Source organism: Hyperolius riggenbachi, chromosome 8 (genome assembly GCF_040937935.1).
Source record: "Hyperolius riggenbachi isolate aHypRig1 chromosome 8, aHypRig1.pri, whole genome shotgun sequence".
Taxonomy (NCBI): Eukaryota; Metazoa; Chordata; class Amphibia; order Anura; family Hyperoliidae; genus Hyperolius; species Hyperolius riggenbachi.
The window spans coordinates 132,843,213-132,867,026 of NC_090653.1; the positions used below are offsets into that span (position 1 = coordinate 132,843,213).

The window sequence follows — 23,814 nt, forward strand, 5'->3', positions numbered from 1 at the left end:
AATTGCTTTGAGGTGTGTGTATATATATATATATATATATATATATATATTAATATTAAAAAAATTACACCGTTTATGTACAGCCTAGGTCTTTAGAGGTAAAAATATGGTCCTGAAGATGCAATAATCAATACAGACCAAATCATATACAATGCTTAGCACCTTCCATATCATTGTAATTTTATCCTGACCTTTGTTATGCTAATCTGCAGTGTGACTTTAGGTGTTAAAATCACCAACCATATATTTCTGAATGGAACTGATAGTTTTGTATAAGACTTCCATAAATCACAATGTGCTAAGAATGTCTCCCTGGTGGCTTCACCATCAGCTGTCACTTGATGCATTTGCCTGCTTTGCCTATGCCAGAAAATAGCCCTGGCACCCTTCATTAGAGCGCTACCAAAGACAGGGCTTTTCATTAAAATAACTACAGTTATAGTTCCCACCCCATAGTGCCGTTCACTACAGAAGGGCCTTATCTTAAAGTGACACTGAAGCAAAAAAACAAAACAAAAACTTACGATATAATTCATTGTATGTGTAGTACGGATAATTAATAGAACGTTAGTAGCAAAAAAAGAGTCTCATAATTTTATTTTAAATTACATAGCTGTTTTTCTATAACATTGCATCATTCTCTAATATTTGCAGTTTACAAATTGCACGCTGTATTTTAAATGATGAAACAGAGCAGAACTGACGGCCTTTTAAACTTCTTGGCAGAAAACCCTTAAACAAACAAGAAACAGTGAGAGACAGGCTGAGACAAGTGCTTCAGACAATAGCACTGCTCTCTGGCTAGTGGCTAAATGAGTTGGAGAGCTCAGTGAAGCTCTTTTGCATAGATAACTTTTGCATAGATAACAAATGAAGTTTCTTAACGCTCCCTGTTCAGGAAACAATGTGAGACTCATATCTGTGCTACTAATGTTCTATTTCTTAGCTGTAATACACATACAAATCATTATCTCATAAGTTTATTTTCACTTCAGATTCCCTTTAACACTGTGATGGCTGGCGATGTATAATGGAATCTGCACACTTATGCACTAGTTCCCTTTTAAATGAAATGGAGTCATGTGTTAGCAGCAGTCCATAGCCCCAAACGTGTGATGGCTCACAATTTAGTGTTCTGCTACTTGCCTGGTGCTTAAGCTATAGTGAGGGATTGTGATGTGTAATCTGTTGCCTTGGCGAATTAAGGTCCATGTGTGCATGAGTTTAGTGTAGTTTCAATCTTTAGTAAACAATTAATGCAAACAATATCACAATTGACTGATAAGAGAGGGTATTATCTCATTACAAAATATAACCCAGAATTATTGGTATAATATTATAGCATAAAGCCCTTTGGGCAGGTGCTATCTATGTAATACAATTCTGTCCAAACGCTATAGCATCTGATTTCTTTATCACATTTAAATTTGACCCAAACTTTATCCAGATTACAGCAAATCCTATATAATAATCTGCCTGTGTCCCTGCATCCTCCTGTGTCTCTCTGTCTGTGCGTTTTGGCCAGGGCGCATGCACGGTACGTGGGCGGACTTTAGACAACACAGGAGGATGGATGCAGGGGGCGAGCTTGTACGCGCGTGTTGTGGCATGCTTATGCGTCACCCCACGTTGTGTTGTGCGGGCGTGTATGTGTAGCGTATGCATAGCCACCGTGCACACGCGGGCATGCACGCTGACCGCGCAGCCGATGTTGTGGCAGCGTTGGCAGAGGCGACAGGAGGGAGGGGGTTGTGAGGGTCGTATGGGTCAAGGCCCTGCTCCCATTATTATTACGGGCCTAAGGTCTAGTGTATAAAATAAGAGGCTACCTGAAAAAAAGACATCCAACCTGCTCATTCTAATATATAGTACATGGAATTGCACAATTATTATTATTATATTAATATGATTTTATTTCTATAGCACCAACATCTAGCATGGCACTGTACATAGCCCAAAACAAATTTTGGGGAACGTATATACATGAGAAGTTCAAGACACTGTACAGTGATGACATTCAATTGTACAAATACATACATAGTTAATGTGTGGATTCAGATATTACTAAAATTGGTACATGTTCATATGGTAAATTACAGCAAAATAAGAAACAATAGGAAGATGTCCCTGCCCTTGCAATCTAACAATCTAGATTACTTCCTCTATAGTCAACTTTAGTGGCAATAGATTGAGAGCAATGCTTATTATTATTTTATATATACATTCAGAAACAAAGGTATTGACACAAAAAACATATAAACAGCAAATATGAGAAATTAACAGCAACTCACTATATTCTATCATTGAGAAATCTAAATTATACTGCAGACAAGCAGATAACTAACAGCAATTACAAAACTAAATGTATACTTTTAATATACCAGTAAATAAAAATAGTACTGTCAATGTGTGATTCTTATGTAATTGAATAGCAATACCCCAATGCTGTTTGTGGGCCCTGCTGTGCTTAAAGTGAGATTGTCATTTGTCACCATAAAAACAATTTTTAACAGCAACTGGTCTGAGTGTATTACGCGATAAAGATGCTAATCCTGCATTTAAAACTTTCAAAACTTTTTCTGCTGTTATGGTTTGGAGATAACACATACCTTAGAAGCACTGGCCCTTTAATTGCCATCGGCTGGCAAAACAGTTGCATGCTGGGGGGTCTTTTTATATATATTATATTCCTCCTCTTCTCTTTATTTCCCCCTCCTTCTAATGACATAAGACAGTGCACTTTCTAGTATAGACCTCAGTGGGAGTGTCTGATGACTCTGGGAGGAGGGCGGGTAACGAATACACAATTAGCAAGAGGGGAAGAAAGAGTGAGGGAGTAAATTATGTCAGGATTAGCTTCATTCAAAGGTAACAAAGTTGGAAACTGTCTAGAATAGGATTCTCTGCTATTCCTTTATAAAATTCACAGGAATCATAACGTGGACAGTGCAGTAGATCTGTTATGTAACTAGAACTATTTATCTACTTATATATAATAATTCCTTTTTTTGTGTAGCGCCTTTCTCCTGTCGGACTCAAAGCGCTTGCGAGGCAGCCACAAGAGCGCACTCAGTAGGCAGTAGCAGTGTTAGGGAGTCTTGCCCAATGAACTCCTTACTGAATAGGTGCTGGCTTACTGAGTAGGAAGAGCCAGGATTTGAACCCAGGACTCCTACATCAGAGGCAGAGCCCTTAACCACTACACTTTCCAGCCATATATGTGTTTTTTATTTCTAGGTTAACATGGGTGTCGCTTGTTCTTTAAAGACTAGGTCCCATGGCTCCCCCAAGGTTAATATACTTTCAATGACAGCATTTTAATATTTAATTACAGAGTTCACGATATGTTTAAAGAGTGGGGTATAATACTGTATTGGCTAGGCCTATCTTTAACATTAAGGCCTCTTACACAGTAAGACGTTGCGTTTGATGCAACGTTAAGTTCGCATAACGTGCCCCTAACGCAACGCATTGAAAGACTATAACTTGGACGTTATTTAGCCCTGCGTCTGGTGCGCCGTTTTCGTCGCACAGTGATAGTACGAAAACAGCGCATGCGTTAAACAAAACAAACATTACTGAGCATGTGCAAACAGTCTAACGCAGCTAAAAATGTGTATAACGCATAGCATGCAGCACTTTCATTTAACATGCAGCGTTAGACACCAACGCAACGTCTGCACTGTGAACAGCCCATTGATTTTTCATTGCTTTAAAGAGAGTCTGAAGCAAGAATAAATCTCGCTTCAGACCTCATAGTTAGCAGAGGCATGTGTGCCCCTGCTAAAACGCCGCTATCCCGCGGCTTAACGGGGGTCCCTTCACCCCCAAATCCCCTCCGTACATCGCGGAATCTCTTCCGCATTGGGGCAGGGCTAACCTCCGCAGCCCTGCCTCCCGCGCTTCTATCAGACGCGTACCTCCGCCTCTCCCCCGCCCCTCTCAGTCTTCCTTCACTGAGAGGGGCGGGGGAGAGGCGGCGATGCGCGTCTGATAGACGCGCTGAGAGGCAGGGCTGCAGCCGTTAGCCCTGCCTCCAGGAAGAGCAAAATTTACGACCAATTTGGTCGTTGATTTTGCAGTTAGCTCATGCTAACTATGAGCTCTGAAGCGAGAATTATTCTCGCTTCAGTGTCTCTTTAAGTTACTGTGCATTACATGTTGTTGTAATGTGTGCCTTTAACGTCGCACTGTGAAAGAGCCCTAAGTCTCAAGCACCCAGAAAGCACACTAAGGGCCATTTTCCACTAGCTGCGTTTTTGCCAAAAAACGCAAAACGCATGCGTTTGCTGATTCTTAAGTGCAGCTTGTTTAAAATAATAATCTTGGGTGGCCTTTTCCACTGCTGTGTTCCGATTTTTTAAAAAACGCAAACGCATGTCTGTGCGATTATGATGCGTTTTGCATTTCAATGCACAGTATAGGAACGCCTGAAAAACGCATAGAAATGCTTTTGCATTTTCTATTGATTTAACCACTAGTATCCTTTTCAAAAATCAACACAACACACTTGCCAATCAGAAAAACGCAAACTCATAAAAAAACGCACAAAAAACGCACATCAAAATTGGTCAAAAATGCATGCGTTTGCGTCAGCGTTTGGCGTTTTGCAGTGGAAAAGGACCCTTAGGGCCTGTTTCCACTACACGCGGACTCTGGATGCAGAAAACAGACTACAATGAATGCCTATGGGAAATCTGCATAAGAAAAATCGCGGTTAGTGAAAGCAGACCCATAAGCTTTTATTGGAGTCAGTTTTTCTGCAACTAGAATCCACGTGGAGTGGAAACAAGCCCTTATCCAGCATCAGCCGATCCCCATTGTTGCTGAATAGCTAAGACTCTACTGTATTCTTCTTCACCATTCCCCCAGACCCTTGTAGCGATTATTAACCACTCTGTCATCCTTGACGTAGAACTACGTCAAGGCGGACATGTGCGCTCCCGCGTGCTCCCGCGCGCTCCCGTGGCCGATCGCGCGCATGCACGTGCGCTCTGGGTCCACGGATCATTAGCCCAGGAATCAATGAAGGGTGCCCGATCACTGATTCCTCTCCCCCGCAGAAAAAGCGACTGCTTCTCTTAGAAGCTTCGCTTTTTCTGCCTCCTATGTCCCTCTAAGCGTACATTGTAGGCTTAGAGTGACGTCATGTAAACAAACTCAAAGTTGCCATCTTGTGGCCAAAAGTAAAACTACATCTAAATGTAAAAAAAAAAAAATTCACATATATTTACCCCAAACAAATACTATTTACATCCCACCCTCCCAAAAATACCCACATAACATGTTTAATAATAATATAAAAACATTACAATAAAAAAAACCACATAAATATTTACCTAAGGGTCTAAACTTTTTAAATATTTATGTAAAGATGAAATATTTCTATTTTTTTTTTTTTTATAAGCTTGTAAATAGCGATGGATGCAAAACGGAAAAAAATGTTCTTTTATTTCCAAATAAAATATTGTCGCCATACATTGTGATAGGGACATAATTTAAACGGTGTAATAACCGGGACAAATGGGCAAATACAATACGTGGGTTTTAATTATGGAGGCATGTATTATTTTAAAACTATAATGGCCGAAAACTGAGAAATAATGAATTTTTTTTCATTTTGTTTCCTTATTCTTACTGTTAAAATGCATTTACAGTAAGGTAGCTCTTAGCAAAATGTACCACCCAAAGTCCCAAAGAAAGCCTAATTGGTGGCGGAAAAAACAAGATATAGATCAGTTCATTGTGATAAGTAGTGATAAAGTTATAGGCTAATGAATGGGAGGTGAACATTGCTCGGATGCATAAAGTGAAAACGACCGAGGGCTTAAGTTGTTAATCACAAGCACCATAAACCAAAACTGTCATTTTATAACCTTTGACCCTAATAAATTAAACTGTCTGAGAATCTCCCTCTTTTGTGGTTTTTATGAAAGCTAAGGCAGGGAGCACACTTCTTTCTATGTTGCAGGTATTTTCTGGCTTTATAGCGCTCTGTTATTGCATTTTCCATCACGCATACCACGTGATTTTTTTTTTTTTTTTTTTGCATTCATCTCCAATTTTTCATATTGTGGTGAAATAAAGTGAAATTGGAAATGCATAGGATATAAAAAAAACAAAAAACAAAAAAAAAACAGAAGGTTGTCTAATTTTTATGCAGAAAAATACATGCTCATGAATCACAAAGGTAAAAAAATTCTGTGATTCTTGAATGGGTCATTGACTTTAAAGGGGGACTGAAGTAAGAGGTATACGGAGGCTGACATATTTATTTCCTTTTAATCAATACCAGTTGCCTGGCAGCCCTGCTGGTCTATTTCTCTGCAGTAGTATCTGATTAACACCAGAAACAAGCATGCAGCTAGTCTTGTCAGATCTGACTTTAAAGTCTGAAACACCTGATCTGCTGCATGCTTGTTCAGGGGCTATGGCTAATAGTATTAGAGGCAGAGGATCAGCAGGGCTGCCAGGCAACTGGTATTGCTTAAAAGGAAACAAACATGGAAGCCTCCATATACCTCTCTCTTCAGTTCCCCTTTAAAGAGAACCCGAGGTGGGTTTGTGTAATCATATTAGGACACAAAGGCATATTCTGTATACAATGACTAGCCTCTGTGTCCTTCTATAGTGCGTCCAGCCCCACCCCCCAGGCTTTGCTGTCCCCGATTAAAAAAAGCGCAGGCTAGCGACACGCAGATTGTCACTTGCTTGCTATTTACCTCTGCTTGTCAGTCACTGCCACTCCCCCGCCTCCTGTATACTGTGGCTCCCCGCCTGTGTATCTTCCTGTCCCCTCTCTGTAAGCCAATAGGAGGAAGCTTACAGAGGCGGGGAGGGAAGGGACACAGGCGGAGAGCCGCGCTATACAGGAGGCGGGGGAGCAGCAACGGTGACTGACAAGAAGAGGTAAATAGCAGCAGTGTTCTCCCCAGAATTTTTTTTTCAGCCGGGTGGCATGAAAAAATAGCTGGGTGGGGTGAGATGAGAGAATGGAAGGCCAGCACTTTTCTGCAAAACTCTGCTTACAGCAGAGGAGAAGGTGAGCCAATGACAGTCAGGTGCTCACCAAAACTAGCCGGGTGGAGCACCCAGCTAAAAGAGCCTGGGGAGAACACTGAGCAGGCTAGTGAAAACCTGTGTGTCACTAGCCTGGCGCTTTTTTTAATGGGGGACAGCAGAGCCGGGGGGGGGGGGGGACACAATTAAAGGACACAAAGGCTGGTCTTTGTATAGAGAACATTGCTCTGGTTCCTAATATGATATCACAAACCCACCTCGGGTTCTCTTTTAACCACTTGCCGACCGCACGCTTATACCGTGCGTCGGCAAAGTGGCAGCTGCAGGACCAGCGATGCAATATTGCGTCGCCAGCTGCAGGCTGATTAATCAGGAAGCAGCCGCTCGTGCGAGCGGCTGCTTCCTGTCAATTCACGGCGGGGGGCTCCGTGAATAGCCTGCGGGCCGCCGATGGCGGCTCGCAGGCTAAATGTAAACACAAGCGGAAATAATCCGCTTTGTTTACATTGTACGGCGCTGCTGCGCAGCAGCGCCGTAAGGCAGATCGGCGATCCCCGGCCAATCAGCGGCCGGGGATCGCCGCCATGTGACAGAAGACAGCCTGTCACTGGCTGCACAGGACGGATAGCGTCCTGTGCAGCCCGGATCTCCAGGGGGGGCCAGGTAGGAGAGGGAGGGGGAGGATTTCGCCGCGGAGGGGGGCTTTGAGGTGCCCCCCCCCGCAACACCCGGCAGGCAGGAGCGATCAGACCCCCCCAGCACATCATCCCCTAGTGGGGAAAAAAGGGGGGCAATCTGGTCGCTCTGCCTGCACGCTGATCTGTGCTGGGGGCTGCAGAGCCCACCCAGCACAGATCAGCTGAAACAGCGCTGGTCCTTAAGGGGGGGTAAAGGGTGGGTCCTCAAGTGGTTAAATGGCAGTGCACGTGTTGTCCCATGCAGCAAAATGTGCATGAATCAAATAAGTGTGCTCCCTGGCCCTGCCTTAGCTTGGATCTAGAGTTTGCTGATGTGATGTCACACATGATGTACCATATTTAGTGGATGGAATCATCCCTTAGCATTGAAGTCAGTTAAAGTTATACCACTTACCTGAATTTTCCAAATTATTGCCTGTGTAGCAGATGTTGCTTTATAATTCAAACAAACATAGAACATTTATATCACGCTTTTCTCCTGGCGAACTCAAAGCGCCAGAGCTGCAGCCACTAGGATACGCTCTATTGGCAGTAGCAATGTTAGGGAGACTTGCCCAAGGTCTCTTACTGAATAGGTGCTGGATTACTGAACAGGCAGAGCTGAAATTCAAACCTAGGTCGCCTGTGTCAGAGGCAGAGCCCTTAATCATTACACTATCCATAGTTATTATAGTCTAAAACACAGGTGTCAAACACAAGGCCTGACTGCGTCCCCCCCTGTCATTTTATGTGGCCCTTGAGAGCTTTAAATGTTCATCATTGCAAGCAGTAAAACTGCGACACCACACTTCCTCCATATCCAGAGAAGCTGACTGCAAAGTGCCTGGAGCTCTAGTGGGCAATTCAGAAGCTGCACGGGACACTAATGGATGCAAGCCAGAGCAAGGACAGGTAGCTATATATGCAGTAGCATAGCTGAGGAGCTCTGGACCACTGTGCGAGTTTTACATTTGGCCCTCTCAAGCACACTCTACATAACAATTGATATGGAGCACCAAAACCATCCAAGGACAGCTGCAGTGTCAGAGAGGTGTGGGCTGGGGAGGAGAAGTGTATTAATGGTTACAGCTAATCAAAGCACATATAGAGGTGATCATTACCAGCCAAGGGCGTAGGGCCCGTGGTCGCAGCGGTCGCCTTGGCGACCGGGCCCGGCTCCTGAGGAGGCGGGGGAGGGGCCCGGGGGGCCCATCTCCGTTTGGAGGGCCATGCGCCCGTTCGCGCTGGTAGGAGGGAGCCGCAGCCGCGGGGAGGGCAGCCCGACCTCTTCCTCCCTTCCTCTCCCCGGGCCCCCCCCTCAGATGCAGAGTAAGCGGCTAACGGAAGCGCTATAGGCAGAACTCACCTCCCTGCGTTCCACTCGCCGCTGATCTCCTCTCTGGCTGGCTCTGCATAGATGTTGTTACACACGCAGCTTCCGGCTAAACAGGAAGCTGCGTGTGTAAGCATCTATGCAGAGCCAGCCAGAGAGGAGATCGGCGGCGATTGGAACCAGGGACGGAGGTGAGTTCTGCCTATAGCGCTTCCGTTAGCCGCTTACTCTGCATCTGAGGGGGGGCCCCGGGGAGAGGAAGGGAGGGAGAGGTCGGGCTGCCCTCCCCGCGGCTGCGGCCCCCCCCTCCATTATGGGGACGGGCAGCTACCTAATCTATCCTGGGGGGCAGCTACCTAATCTATCCTGGGGGGCACCTACCTAATCTAACCTATACTGGGGGGCAGCTACCTAATCTATCCTGGGGGCAGCTACCTAATCTATCCTGGGGGGCACCTACCTAATCTAACCTAATCCTGGGGGGCAGCTACCTAATCTAACCTATACTGGGGGGCACCTACCTAATCTATCCTGGGGGCAGCTACCTAATCTATCCTGGGGGGCACCTACCTAATCTAACCTAATCCTGGGGGGCAGCTACCTAATCTAACCTATACTGGGGGGCACCTACCTAATCTATCCTGGGGGCAGCTACCTAATCTATCCTGGGGGGCACCTACCTAATCTAACCTAATCCTGGGGGGCAGCTACCTAATCTAACCTATACTGGGGGCACCTACCTAATCTATCCTGGGGGGCAGCTACCTAATCTATTCTGGGGGGCAGCTACCTAATCTAACCTATACTGGGAGGCACCTACCTAATCTATCCTGGGGGCAGCTACCTAATCTATCCTGGGGGGCAGCTACCTAATCTAACCTAATCCTGGGGGGCAGCTACCTAATCTATCCTGGGGGGCAGCTACCTAATCTAACCTATACTGGGGGGCAGCTACCTAATCTAACCTATACTAGGGGGCACCGACCTAATCTAATTTATACTGGGGGCACCTACCTATCTAACCTATACTGGGGGCACTTACTTATCTAACCTGTATTGGGGGCACCTAGCTAGCCTATACAGGTGGCAACTAAACTGGCTACCTATATTGGAGGCACCTACCTAACTAACCTATACTGGGGGCACCTACCTATCTAACCTACGCTGGGGGCAACTATTCTGGCTACCTATATTAGAGGCACCCACCTAGCTAACCTGTACTGGGGGCACCTATCTATCTAACTTATACCGGCGGCGCCTGCCTATCTCACCTATACCGGGGGCAACTATACTGGCTTACCTATGCCTGACTACCTATACTGGGGGTACCTATAGCTGGCTATAGGGATTTTGATATGTGTGTGCATCCGTCGGGTGTTGTCGGGGGAGGGGGGGCTGTTGTTGCCGGGGGGGGGGGGCCCACATCCAGATTCCGCATCGGGGCCCAGAGGTTTGTAGCTACGCCACTGTTACCAGCTTAGCACCAATAAAGAGCTAATAAAGTGGTTGAAGGAGGGCCACTACTGGGCCTCTCTGGTCCAGGGGTCCTGGTGTGGTCGCTATCACTGTATCCCTTATTGCTACCCCACTGTATACATGCTGAAACATGCTCTAAGACACACACTTCATACGGTGGTCCCCAGTACATGTCACCCCTGGTATATCACCCGCAGATAGGCCAAACAACCACACACACATTTTACAACCAAAATGTGGGTGTCAAAAAGTCGGCCTATCCATGATGATTTACAGTAGCTTAAAGAAAACCAGAGCTCAGAAAAAAACAAAAGATTTATACATACCTGGGGCTTCTTCCAGCCCCATCCGCTCGGATCGCTCCCATGCTGCCGTCCTCCAATGTCTGCAGCTACGGTATCGGGTCCCCACACTTCTGTCAGTCGAAACCGGTCTATGCAGGAGAAGTGCATGCTCTGCGTATCTCATCAGCAGCTGCTGGAGAGGTATGTAGAGGGTTCACTTTCCTTACGTCACACTGGCTCTGACTGACGGAAGTGCGTGGACCTCGTACCGGAGCTGCATACAGTGGAGGACGGTGCAGTGGGAGTGATCCAAGCGGATGGGGCTGGAGGAAGCCTCAGGTATGTATAAATCTTTTGTTTTTTCTGAGCTCTGGTACACTATAAGTCTGTTCAATAAGTGTTAGCAAACAATTTGACCCGACTTAGACTAGGTTTTAGATTTTGGCCCCTTACGCGATGTGTTTGGCACACCAGTATCTATAATATTAAGTCAATCTCTCTTCTCTAAAGGTGCCGATTAATGATACAAATGATACAGTCCTGATTGTACAATCATACCACTTCTATGTAGTATGAGGGACTACCTAAATATCCATTTTAAGTATATTCACTCAGTTTACATTTACTACATAGATTTGGTAAGATACAATCAAGGTTACATCATTGTTGGGCACCTTAAAGTGAAGGTCCAAGGTATTTAAAAACAAAAAAATGTACTTACCTGGGGCTTCCTCCACCCCCTTGGCAGCCGTCCTGTGCCCTCTCTCCGCATCCAGCCGGTGGCCCAGGGTCCCCTCCGGTGCAGATGCCGACCTCGCCAGGTCGGTATCTACTGTGCCTGGATGAGAGCCGCTCGGGGCAGTAGTTCTGCGCCTGCACAGGACACTCCAGATGACATCAGCACAGCTGTGAGCGGCTCTCGCACAGACCCAGTAAATGCCCGTCGCCATCTGCACCGGAGGGGACCCCAGGCCACCGGCTGGGAGCAAAGCTGCAGTGAGGGCACAGGATGGCTGCCAGAGGCTGGAGGAAGCCCCAGGTAAGTAGATTTTTGTTTTTATGTACCTCCGATCTATCCTTTAAGGAATGATGCAGTCCTGTGGACTAACTTCACAAAGGAATGCATGTGCGTAACTTGGTTTTCAGGTGAAAGCCACATTTTAGCTACAGGAGACAATTTTTCAAAATACATTTTTTTTTTACAAAAATGTATTTTCTCATACCTCATTGACTTCATTGCATCCTCATGAAAATGGAGTATACTTTATTAATGATGACCCAAAAGTGGCTGTATTAACTCTTCTTAAACTCCTTTGCTGCTGTTAATTCCTGTTTTATCTCCTTATTAAGGATTTGGCTGCCTTTGCTTTATCTACCAATTCAAAAAGAATTACTAGTCATGAGCAAGTTTTGAATTAATTTAGAATCTAATTATGTGCATACATTATTGTATTTGCATAACTTTAGCAAAAAATTAACTTTTTTTGCATTACTGAGTATTTCTTTCAAACTTTTAAGCTGCCTCCATCTTGTGGCTTAGTGACTAGGTTAAAGGGAACCTTAACTGAGAAGGATATGGATTTTTTCCTTTTGGAATAATACCAATTGCCTGATTCTCCTGCTGATCCTGTGTCTCTAATACTTTCAGCCACAGCCCCTCAACAAGCATGCTGATCAGGTGCTCTGACTGTGAAGTCAGACTGGATTAGCTGTATGCGTGTTTTAGGTGTGTGATTCAGCAACTACTGCAGCCAAAGAGATCAGCAGGACTGATAAACAACTGGTTTGTGTAAAAAGGAAACATCCATATCCCTCTCAGTTAAAGGAAACCAGAGCTGACGATCTTCAAAAGTTTTATACATACCTGGGGCTTCCTCCAGCCCCATCTGCACAGATTGCTCCCACGCCGCCGTCCTCAGCCTTCTCCTCCTCCGGTATTGGGTCTCATTACTTCTGTCATGGGCAGCCAGTCTGACGTAAGAGAAGTGCACTGTTTGCGTATCTCTCCAGCACCCACTAAAAAGATACGTAGAGGGAGCACTTCTCTTGCATAGACTGGCCCCGACTGGCTGAAGTAACGAGACCCGATACCGAATGATTGATGATCATCAGCTCTGGTACAATTTAAGATTCCATTTAAGAGCTGAATTCAGCGGAGCTGTGCCTTCTTTATACAAAGTAAACCTCATGCAGTGCAGTGTACTCAACCTCACTGCATACATTCAAAAATGCTGCAGTCAAATTTGGGCACAGGATGAAGCTGAAAGACTAAGAGTAGGTTCACACTAGCTTTAAAAACGTATCCGTGGCTCTGTTTTTTTCCTTGATCAAAAACGGAGCCACAGATACCAATGTTAAAAAATGCAGCCTTCTTCATTCAAAAAAGGAAAAAAAAAAAACCGGATCCATCTGCGTTCAGGGGGATCCATTTGAAAACCTGAACGGACAGTTCGGATTTGCAGGATGTTCACAGACCCGGATCGTTCTCCAATACACGGAGGGGTAGTGAAAATCTATGGCAAAACGGATCCCCCTCTACACAGGCATCTTTGGACACAGATACGGAGCAGTTTTCTGTGTCCCAGCCTGTGGATGAGGAGGAGGGCCACCATGTTGGAGATGGTAGCAACCAGGACGGGGGGTCAGAAGCCGATGGGGAGGGGGGTCGCCCTCCCCCCCCTCACCTGGGTCCCCCGTCCCCGCTCCCCCTCCAGCTACTTGCGCAAAAGTTGTTAAAATGTATGTAGGCAACGAGCAGGGAACTTACCGTTTACTTCCTTGCCGCGTCACTTACTGCAATGCCGCTCTCTGAAGTATGGAGGGCGGCATTGCAGGAAGTTAAGCGGCGAGTGGTGGAACGCAAAGAAGGAAGGCTTTCACGCTCGCTGCCTACATTACATTTTAACAACTTTTGTGCAAGTAGCTGGAGGGGGAGCGGGGACGGGGGACCAAGGGGAGAGAAGGGGGGCGAACCCCCTCTCCCCGCCGACTGCCGACCCTCCGCCCTGGCTGCTACCACCTCCAGCATGGCGACCCCCTCCTCCCACTGGCTAAACGTACGTTTCCACGGACTGGAAATGTATGTTTCAATTACATTCATTACAGGAAAAACGGAGGGAAAAAAATAAAACTTTTACCAAATCGGATCTGTTTCAAATGGATCCGATCTGCTATGGACGAGTGTGGACCGAGCCTAACTCCTGTTGTGTTAAAACTATTCCCTTACTGAGTACCTACAAACCTTTGAGCCCACCTATTTCAGGCACTGGCTATTGGTGTCAGCCGAATTACCTAATTTTTTTTTGCTCTCTGTCTCTGGCTGTTGCCAGGGCCTGTTTGCAGACCTCATATATCGTATGTGCCTTGATATACAGGGCCGGATTTCTAGGAAGGCCACCAAGGTCAAGGCCTAGGGCGATAAAAATCAGCAGGGCGCTGGACTTTGAGAGATAAGAGGTCAGATGTCAAAGTAAATCATCTCCCCTGCTTTGCTCTGGTCTGCCTGAATTCCGGAGATCCCTGAATCTCTCCCACTTGTGTAGAGTGTGTTTGAGGACAGTCAGTATGTGTTGTCACCGAATGATTATGTTGTATGTATGATGGTGGGGACATACAAGCTGCTGTGAGAAGTGCCAACCTGGGTTTAGTAGCAGAACTCTTGAGTTCTGTAAGTTTTTTCATGCACAAATTCAGAATCACAAACAGGAATCTTCTCCCTTTGCGCTGTCAGATTTATTACTGGTCTGGTCAGCTCTTAAAGACCTGTGACCTGTTGAATTTATGGTTTGTTTGTTTTTTCCTAGGGAATGACCACAGCATTCTCTTTGCTACAGCTTAACTCTTTCCTGACTCATTTTAGAAGAGCATTGTACTTTGCTAGCTATCAGTGAAACAGGATGGCAATTATATTACATTTATTTATATTTGCAAAACAAACTATACATCTCCTTCTGATGCTGAATGTATATATAGTTGTGTGCTTTAACATCTTGTTAGTATAAAGTCTACAAACATATACAAAGTCTGAAGAAGCCAAAGGCTCACTTTTTTATTTACAGTTAGCTAATAAATGTTATCATTCTGTTTTAATAACTTCAAAACTTCCTACTGACTCATCTGTCCTTCCTTGCCTTGCCCTAAGTACTATATTGTCACTGTTTTAAGCACATCTATGTCAGCATGTGTGGTTTTAGATATTCTACTCACATTTTCTCTGTTTTGGATGAGCTTCTTTCAATAGCGCTGCCCTGTCATCTGTTTATGGCTCTGACTGTCTGTAGCACAGAGGACAAAGAAGCAGCACATGCTCTGGCTACTCGTGCTCCTTGCAATTTAGCACTCAGATGTGCACAGCAGCCGAGGCCGAGAATGCTTTGGGCATGCACTGCTTCTTTGCCAAATGAGGGGCAGTGCAGCAAAATGGAGGGGAGCTCATTCAAACCAGTTATTGCTACTCAGAGGGTTGGAGAGAATTTGTTGGGGGGGGGGGGGGGGCGGTTGGTGTCAGCTGGCCTAGGGCACTTGGAAGTACAAATCGGGCCCTGTTGATATATGTGATTACTTGAATGAGCAATATTAATGGCAAATAGAACTTACCTGCAGTCTTATTTTAAAGGGGAACTCCAGTGAAAATAATGTAGTAAAAAAAAAGTGCTTCATTTTTTACAATAATTATGTATAAATGATTTAGTCAGTGTTTGCTCATTGTAAAATCTTTCCTCTCCCCGATTTACATTCTGACATTTATTACATGGTGACATTTTTACTGTGGGCAGGTTATGTAGCTGCTCCTAGCTGTTTTGGCCGTTGGAGACAGCTGTAAACAGTTAATTCCTGTCTGTGAACCTTGTTACATTGTAACAAACTGCCAAAAGTACCGCGGTACTCAGAGCTTCTTGTGGGAGGGGTTTCAGCACAAAATAAGTCATACAGCGCCCCCTGATGGTCTGTTTGTGAAAAGCATTATATTTCTCATGTAAAAGGGGGTATCAGCTACTGATTGGGATAACGTTCAATTCTAGGTTGGAGTTTCTCTTTAAGTTTAGAAGGACTGATTTCTAAGTCTGAATTCTAAACAGAAGCCATGCCAGTCTGATGTAAAGGCTGCTTCATCTGCAGCAGAAATTATACCTATAAAGCAAGTGTACTTTGATTAAAGTCTACCAGTGGATATAGTTTTAACTATAAAGGAAACGTGACATGAATATTGTTCCAGGATTTATACTTACCTAGGGCTTCCTCCAGCCCCCTTCAGGCTGTTCGGTCCCTCACAGTCTCCCCGGGACGCTTCAGGCATCGTGCATGCATTCCCGTTGCACTTCCGTGGTCAGACGTGTTCTGCACAGGAGCGCATGGTCAGGCCATACATGCGCGTTGAAGAGTGACTGAACCAATGTACCAAGCCATCCAGCGGGGGACTAGAGCTACCCAGGGAGATAACGAGGGACCGAGTGGCCTGAAGAGGGCTGGAGGAAGCCCCAGGTAACTATAAATCCTGGGACAGTATCCATCCGAGCAAATGTATGCCCATTGGGCGTTGCACATTTTGTAGGCTAGAATGCAGTGTGGGAGATGAGTATGGTGACAGGTAGTTGGATTTCCCTTTAAAGGGAACCTGAAGCGAGTAAAATGATTTAAAATGAACACATGACATAGCTGCAAATGAATATTCCATACTAACATCGCCATCAGTTCCTCTCAGAAGCTCACCATTTTCTTCTTACAGTGATCCTTTCCATTTCTGACAATATTTTGTCAGAACTGAAATATACCAGTTGCTGTCAGTTATATATCAGCTGCTGTCAGTTGCAACTGAATGTGCAAGGTAATGTCCATGTTTCCCCATGGCTCAAGTGGGTAATATTACAGATTAGTAGTGTGCTGACCAGGAAGCTGTTATGGGGTAATGGCCCTTTTTAAGATGGAGGATGGAGAATTCCATTGATCACAGTGGACAAATGGGAAGCAGGAGAGGAGAAAGAGATTGAGGAGTAGACTACACAGGAGGTAAGTATGACTTGTGTATGGTTATTTTGACTTTTCATTTACAGTTCAGGTTCTCTTTAAGCCCTTAGTTCAAGGATGTAGATTTTATATTTTAAAACAAAGATACTACATTTTGTCTGCAGCCCTTTGGGAAATATAAAATTGCAAGATGGAAAAGAAAACAACTAACATATGTAAGTCATATTTAGTGCCTGTTGAAATATCTAATATTTTAGATGAGTAGTAGTGAGATTTGGTCTCTGGAGTACTCACATAGCTGCAGTTACTCCATTTAACAGTCTTAGCAAGCATAGCAAAACAGCACAGGTAAAAATCAATGTATTATTTTAGTGGTTTGTTATCTCATTTTACCATTTCTTAATACCCTACTTGTGTTATTGATGTTTGTGCTGTGTTTTTTCTACATCACATATTTTTGCTGAATCGTGCTGTGGGAAGAGATATGATGGGGTTAACAATTTACCACTGTGCCAAACAATGACATCAGTTTCCCTGGCCTATTCCTCTGGCAGCGGATAATTACAAGACAGCAGGGCAGACTGCAATGGGTATAATTATTAGTGCTGCTGTAGCGCATAAGATGAGGCTGCTGGTGGAGTAACTCCTGAAGCTGCCATGCTGTACACAAGCCCTCCACCTTTGTGGCTGGACATGTCTCGACTTACACAGGAGCTGTGCTACTGCTGCAAAACAATCTGTACAAACCATTCGCTCTACTTACACATGTTAGGGGCTTTGGATGTAGTTACATTTAGGGCATAGGGCATAATGTCTGTATTTGTCTGACATGTTAAATCATCAAACGCCTATAAGTTTAGATGACGTACAGTATGTGAGCTTTTACTGTTTAATCTTTAGGAGTAAAGTTTCCCTTTATTTTGAGGAATTAGTGGCATCGATATTATTCCCAAATTAACGATCTTTTAATTTTTTTTTACTTTTTGATTTTGACTTTTTGATTTTTCTTACTAATTTTCAAAACAGAATTCAAAGTGAAACCCTGGAGACATTTGGACCGGTTCCCACCCGCGGGGGGGGGTGGGGGATTGGGGTGGGGGGGGGTGGGGGGGTGGGGGGGCTAGCTTTGTATGGTTTTTATCAGTTTCATGGTGAACTTCTTGGAATGTGATCTAATTTTAAAGTCTTTCTAGAGGTTCTTCCGGTGATGACAAGATAATCTCGTCCACCTGCTATACTAGTGGTTGCCTTCTGGGTTGTGAGTATTTTACACACTATTTGCTTCCTTTATTTTTCTTCAAGGCTGCTCATCCCCCAGTCTTGGTGAATCAGTAGAAGGATCAGGATGGGGAATGGGTATCTTTGACATTTTTTTAGGAGCTTAAAGTTCCTCTTAAACTGTTTTTTTTTTTAACTTAGAATGTCATCTTCATTGGAAAAGATGTAAAAATAAATAAATACAAAAACAGAGTATCTGCACACAGGCAGGGTGTTATATATAAGTGGCATATGTCCAGACATCAAAGATAACATAATACTTAAAGGCAGATTAAACTACATCAAGCAGCAGGACCTGTGCAAAGTAAAGTCTGTGAAGGGGTGGTACACCAACAGGAGACATGCTAGGGGAATAAGATCACATAGATACTTTAACATGACATAATGTAATTAGGGTCTAACAGAAACCCTATCCCTCCTCTTAAACGAAACATGAGCTACTGTATATTCTGGCGTATAAAACATCGAGCCGGACTGGAGAATCTGCGGTTGCTGCATACCGAATGCGGCGACTGTATGAAAGCAGCAAGGGAGGTGTTGTACAAGTATGGTAGAAGAAAATCCACTCACCAGGATTCCTGGAAAAAGTGACTTAACGCGGTCCTGGTGACGAGGTGAGGGGGCACCTCACTGGGAAGGTGTAAGTGAGGGGTGGAGCAAAGCTACAAGCATCCGGGAGGCCGGGGATATGGAAAAGAGAGAGAGAGCGCTGCTGTGCCCAGAAAAACACACCCCTTTACCCATCTGGCCTGCCCTTGTATCCTATTACCGTACCTCCTTCTGTGCCTTTTAGATCTCACTCCTGAGGACTGCAGTGAAGCGGTGCAGGTGCATATGTGCGAGATCTGAGAAGCATAGAAGGAAGTAATATATGCAAGGGCAGGCCAGATAGGTGAAAGAGGCATGTTTGCGCTACTGCTCTAATAGTCTTGGAGACAAGGATAGCTGACCAATCCAAGGCTTTGTATACAACAACCAGCCAATCGACGATGAGGTACATCGCTTGCCGTGATTGGTTGGTTGTTGTATACTGGGTACCACATACAGTACAGCCACGGGCGTAACAATAGGGGATTCAGCCCATGTTTTTGGGGGGCTGGAGGTGTTGCAGCATGAGTGGAGAGCTTGGTGGAACGTCGGTGGGGAGGTTGGACGGTCCCCCCCCCTTCCTCTCCCCTCGGCCTCTCCCCTCTGCGCTCCCCTTCAGCATTGTATAAAGTGTATGCAGGCGGCGGGGCAGCGGCAGATACATACCTTCCGTACGCTCCAACGTGGATGTTTCTCACTTTAGTGTCTGACACGACTTCCTGTTTATACCTCGCGTCAGAGCCCGAGGTGAGGGAGGGGAGGGACCGTCCCCCCACCCCACTGACGTGCCACCAAGCTCTCCCCTTATGCTGCGACCCCTCCAGCCCCCCAAAAACGGTCCTGAGAGGGCCCCAAAGGGGGGGCACTCAGAATTTCTGCAGGGGGGCCTGGCGATTCCTAGTTACGCACCTGAGTACAGCACTAGTATCTGTACCTGTTTATACAGTATAGCACCAGTAAATACTGTACAGTGTACAAACGTCCAAGAGTCAAGTTGGGTAGTCTTATGGGGCGAGTATATCCCAAAATGTATATTCTACTGTAAAAGTTGGGGGTCGTCTTATATGCCTAGTCATCTTATACGCCAGAATAAACGGTAGTTCTACCCAAAGAAGTGTCCACCTGTAATCTAAGCTAGCAATATTAGTGAGCGCTTAGACATTAGTTGGGAATCCTCACTGGCAGCTACCTTTGGGGGCAATGAGACCTTTCAGAGTTCTAATTCCTGATACTCAGAGTCATCAGAAATGACAACATGCGTGAATGAATACTTTCTATACCATTAAGAGATGTTGATATGGATGAGTACAACATGGTACCATCATCACTCCTAATGAAGGCATCTCACAACTTAATGCATAGCACAGACCCTACACTTCTGGATATCACATGCCTCAATTCTGGTAGCTATGTGAGGTATTTTTTTTTGTAGGTAAAATACCTCATGAGGTATGTTCCTCTTTTTTTTTTTTTTAGCAATTCTGAAAGTTTTTTCTCCATTTCCGAACATGAGGTAAAACATGAGGTAAATACATAAAGTGAGGTTAAACATGAGGTATTTCAGAGGTAAGCATGCAGTAAATAAATAATAGTATTCTTTAATTGTCTTCTATAAGTTAGAATAGTCTTTGGAAGATTATTTGTTTTTTGAAAGGGGGGTGGGGGGAGGTGTATTTGATTATGTAGTAACCTATGAAAAGTATATTTATAGACATCCCGTATAAAAAAAAATATCCAGTAAATATTTGAAGTTTTATTTCTACTATTCTTTTCTATTAAACAGCCTGAATAGGAACGACACTAAAACGGCAATAGGAACTCCACTAAAAACTGCAAAATGCATACAAATTGACTTTACCTCCAGGTACAGGCAGCTCTTAAACTCATTGATAAATTATGTACTAACTAAAACTAATGCAAATTACCTCATAATTTACCTCATGAGGTAAAACATGACTAAAACCTACCAGAATTGCTAAATGGCATTACCTCATGAGGTAAATCATCTCACATGACGTAATTTGTTTGATAACCCTACCAGAATTGAGGCCATTGTCTGTAAACTGACTGGCCATTTGACAAGTTACCTAGTCTCAATCTAGTCTCAGTCTCAAAATGTTAATAAATTACCTTTCTTCTTCATTTGTGCTGATATTTTCTAGTAAGGCCCAGAATTGTAAACTGGCAAAGTCTATATTGTAGATATATTTAAGTTTATAAAGATTCCAGTTAATCCTTATTCACCCTATGGTACTGTGCCTAAATGTCAGCTATTTCCGTCAGCTAGTAGTCTGAGATGGGAAGCCCAGATTGAAGCCAAGGGAAAGGACTACAATAAGGGAGGCATGGCACTGCTATTAATGACTGAATTGCCATTGTTAGTGACAGTCCCGCTGTGATGGAAGGTCCCTTATCCAGCCTCTCTTTGTTTTCTAAAGTCAGACAAAATGTGCAATTTCAGATCTTCTTTGCCTGCAGGCTTCTGGAAACGCTGCTATAAATACACAGTATAATGAGCTGGAGAAATTTGAATCAAATTAGTAGCTTGCTTCCCCCGGCAATAATCTGTTATCAGCTCACTTCCCAGCACCAGAAGACATTGGGAGCTGGCAGCTCAGGGAAACATTTAAAATGATTAACTCCTCGAATCCGAGAGGTGGTCAGCAAGGGGTGAATTGAAGAGCTTCCTACACGTGGCATTAAATAACTGTATAAACCTGGTTCATTCAGGTTAGGAACATGACTTTGAAAAATGAATTTAAAAGAATGTATGAATTGAACAGGAGTTAAGTGAAATAAATGCAAAGTTTGCCAAATGTCGAGTAATATACATTGCTTAAAGCAAAACTATGACTAGGCTAATGAACTTCACTAAATGACAGAGCTGAACACCATAAATGTAGTAGTTAAATTAGTCACTTCCAATGTGACTGGTGTACTGGTGGGAAGACTATAGCATTGACACCACTTGATTTATGTGTCTTGGTGACTCAGCACAGCACACTCCATTGATTTCAATGCAGCGTTTCCATTAATTCAGCAGAGACATAGAGACATGGTACAGTCTGAAGCAGTAGGAGGTGCCCAATAGAATATATATAGGATATCAAGGATAATATATATATATAGTATATCACTACTATTATAACTGCAAAAATTTGGATGTCTGTTACTCAATCACGCAACAATTGCTGAACGGATTTGAATGAAATGTGGCACACACATAGTACATTACCTGGAATAACATATAGGATACTTTTTATCCCCATAACCAAAACGTGGGCAGAGACTAATACAAATTTCAGTGGGAAAATGTAAACTGCAGCCATTCTTACACTGTTAATGGCAGGGTTCTCAAACTTTGCACAGTTGGTCACTGGGTGACTGGGATTAATAATCAGAAAAGTGGGTGGAGCCTACAAAACCCAATCAAAATTCACCTATTGATTTTCAAGGGGAATATTTAATTACTACCATTCTTGCACTGTTAATAGCACAAGCCTCAAACCAGTACAGTTGGTCATTGGGTGACTGGGGTTCAAATTCAGAAAAGGGGGTGGAGCCACATACAGCCAATCAGATTTGTTTCATTTCAATGCAAATTATTGATACCAAAGACCGCAAAGCTCACAAACTGGGTCTTTGAGTAATTGTGTGTTAGGGTTAGAAAAAAGTTCTTGGAGCCAACACCAGCCAAATACATACACAGGCAATGCCGGGGGCTTGTACCGGCCCCCTGAAGCTGTAATGTCCTTTGCCGTCCTCCAACGATCAACCGTTTTTCCGCCGCCGGTCTCGGTCTGATAGGCATCTGAGACCCACTGTGGTTGCACGGCCGTGGCCACGTGCATGCTTGCTCCCGCACGTCATTGCGAGCTTACTGCGCAGATGCAGTACAATAAAACTTTGTACTGCGCCAGCGCAGTAAGCTCCTGCTGACGCACGCGGGAGCGAGCATAATTCATCTTGTTAGATGAATATATTTCCAGGACTGGCGGTGGGAAACTGAGGATCGTAGGAGGACGGCGCGGGATATTACAGCTTCAGGGGGTTGGTAGAAGCCCCAGGTAAGTGTCTGTTTTTATTCTAAAAATCCCCCAAGAGAACCCCTTTAAGGAGTACTAACTTTAAGATTCAAAGGTAACTTTATTAAAAGCACTGGATAACATGTTTCACCACTCACAGCAGCTTTCTCAGGTCAGCATCAGTGCTCAGGGAAAAAAAAAAGACAAAGCAGATACTCCAAATCAAAAATCTTATAATATACAAAAATAAGAATAACGATAGTTTGGTAATAAAATATTCTATTGTTATTATTGTTTGGATAGAATATTTTATTACCATATGATCATTGTTGTTCTTATTTTTGTGTATTATAAGATTGTTGATTTGGAGTATGTGCTTAGTTCTTTCTTTTTTCCTAAGCACTGATATTGACCTGAGGAAGCTGCTGTGAGCGGTTGTCCAGTGCTTTTTATAAAGTTACCTTTGAATCTTAAAGTGAGACCTCCTTATTGTAACTAGTGTAACTAGGACCTAATTGTAACGACAAATCCGCAACTCCGGATGGATTGCGGAAATATGGTCGCATCCAGTCCGGCAAGCGGACCTTCCAACGCGGGATGCGGAAATTCGTCCGCATTCGTTGCGCAAACCCGTTCAAGCGCTCTGCTCCAAACTCACCAGCATGCTGCTCACCAGGGCTCTGCCATCTTGCCTCTAGGGGGTGCCAGACACGCCTTTATACTCTTAGAAAGAGTGTCAGCTGACCTGAAGGTCAGCTGACATTTTAGCCTGCTCTGATTGGTTGCTGCCTGGGGTGGAGACTTCTCTCCCAGGCAGTATATAAGGAAGTGCTTTTCAGTCACACTTCGTCTGTGTTTGCGATACCCTGTGTCAGCACTCAGACCTAGTCTGTCTTGTATTGAGATTGTGTTATATATTGGTTTATCGCCAATATATACACATATTAATTATACTGTCTTGATTTATCGTGTATGATTTTGTGCCTGTCTTGACTACTCTTCTGCTTCCTGATTCTGTACTTCGCCAGCCCGTACCGTTATCGACTATTGGCTTGGTTTCCGACTATTCTCTTGGCTCACGTTTCTGTACTGCTGCCGCCTGATCTGTTGCCGAACCTCATTTTGTCTGACCTTTCTCCCTTCAGTGGAACGTCTCCCACTGTAGGGTT

At 44.3% G+C, this 23,814-nt stretch overlaps 1 protein-coding gene across 4 annotated transcripts in view; it reads left to right on the forward strand.

The window, feature by feature from the left end:
- Window positions 1-23,814, forward strand: part of DCX (doublecortin) — a 208,016-nt gene that overhangs the window by 120,938 nt on the left and 63,264 nt on the right. The window lies entirely within an intron of this gene.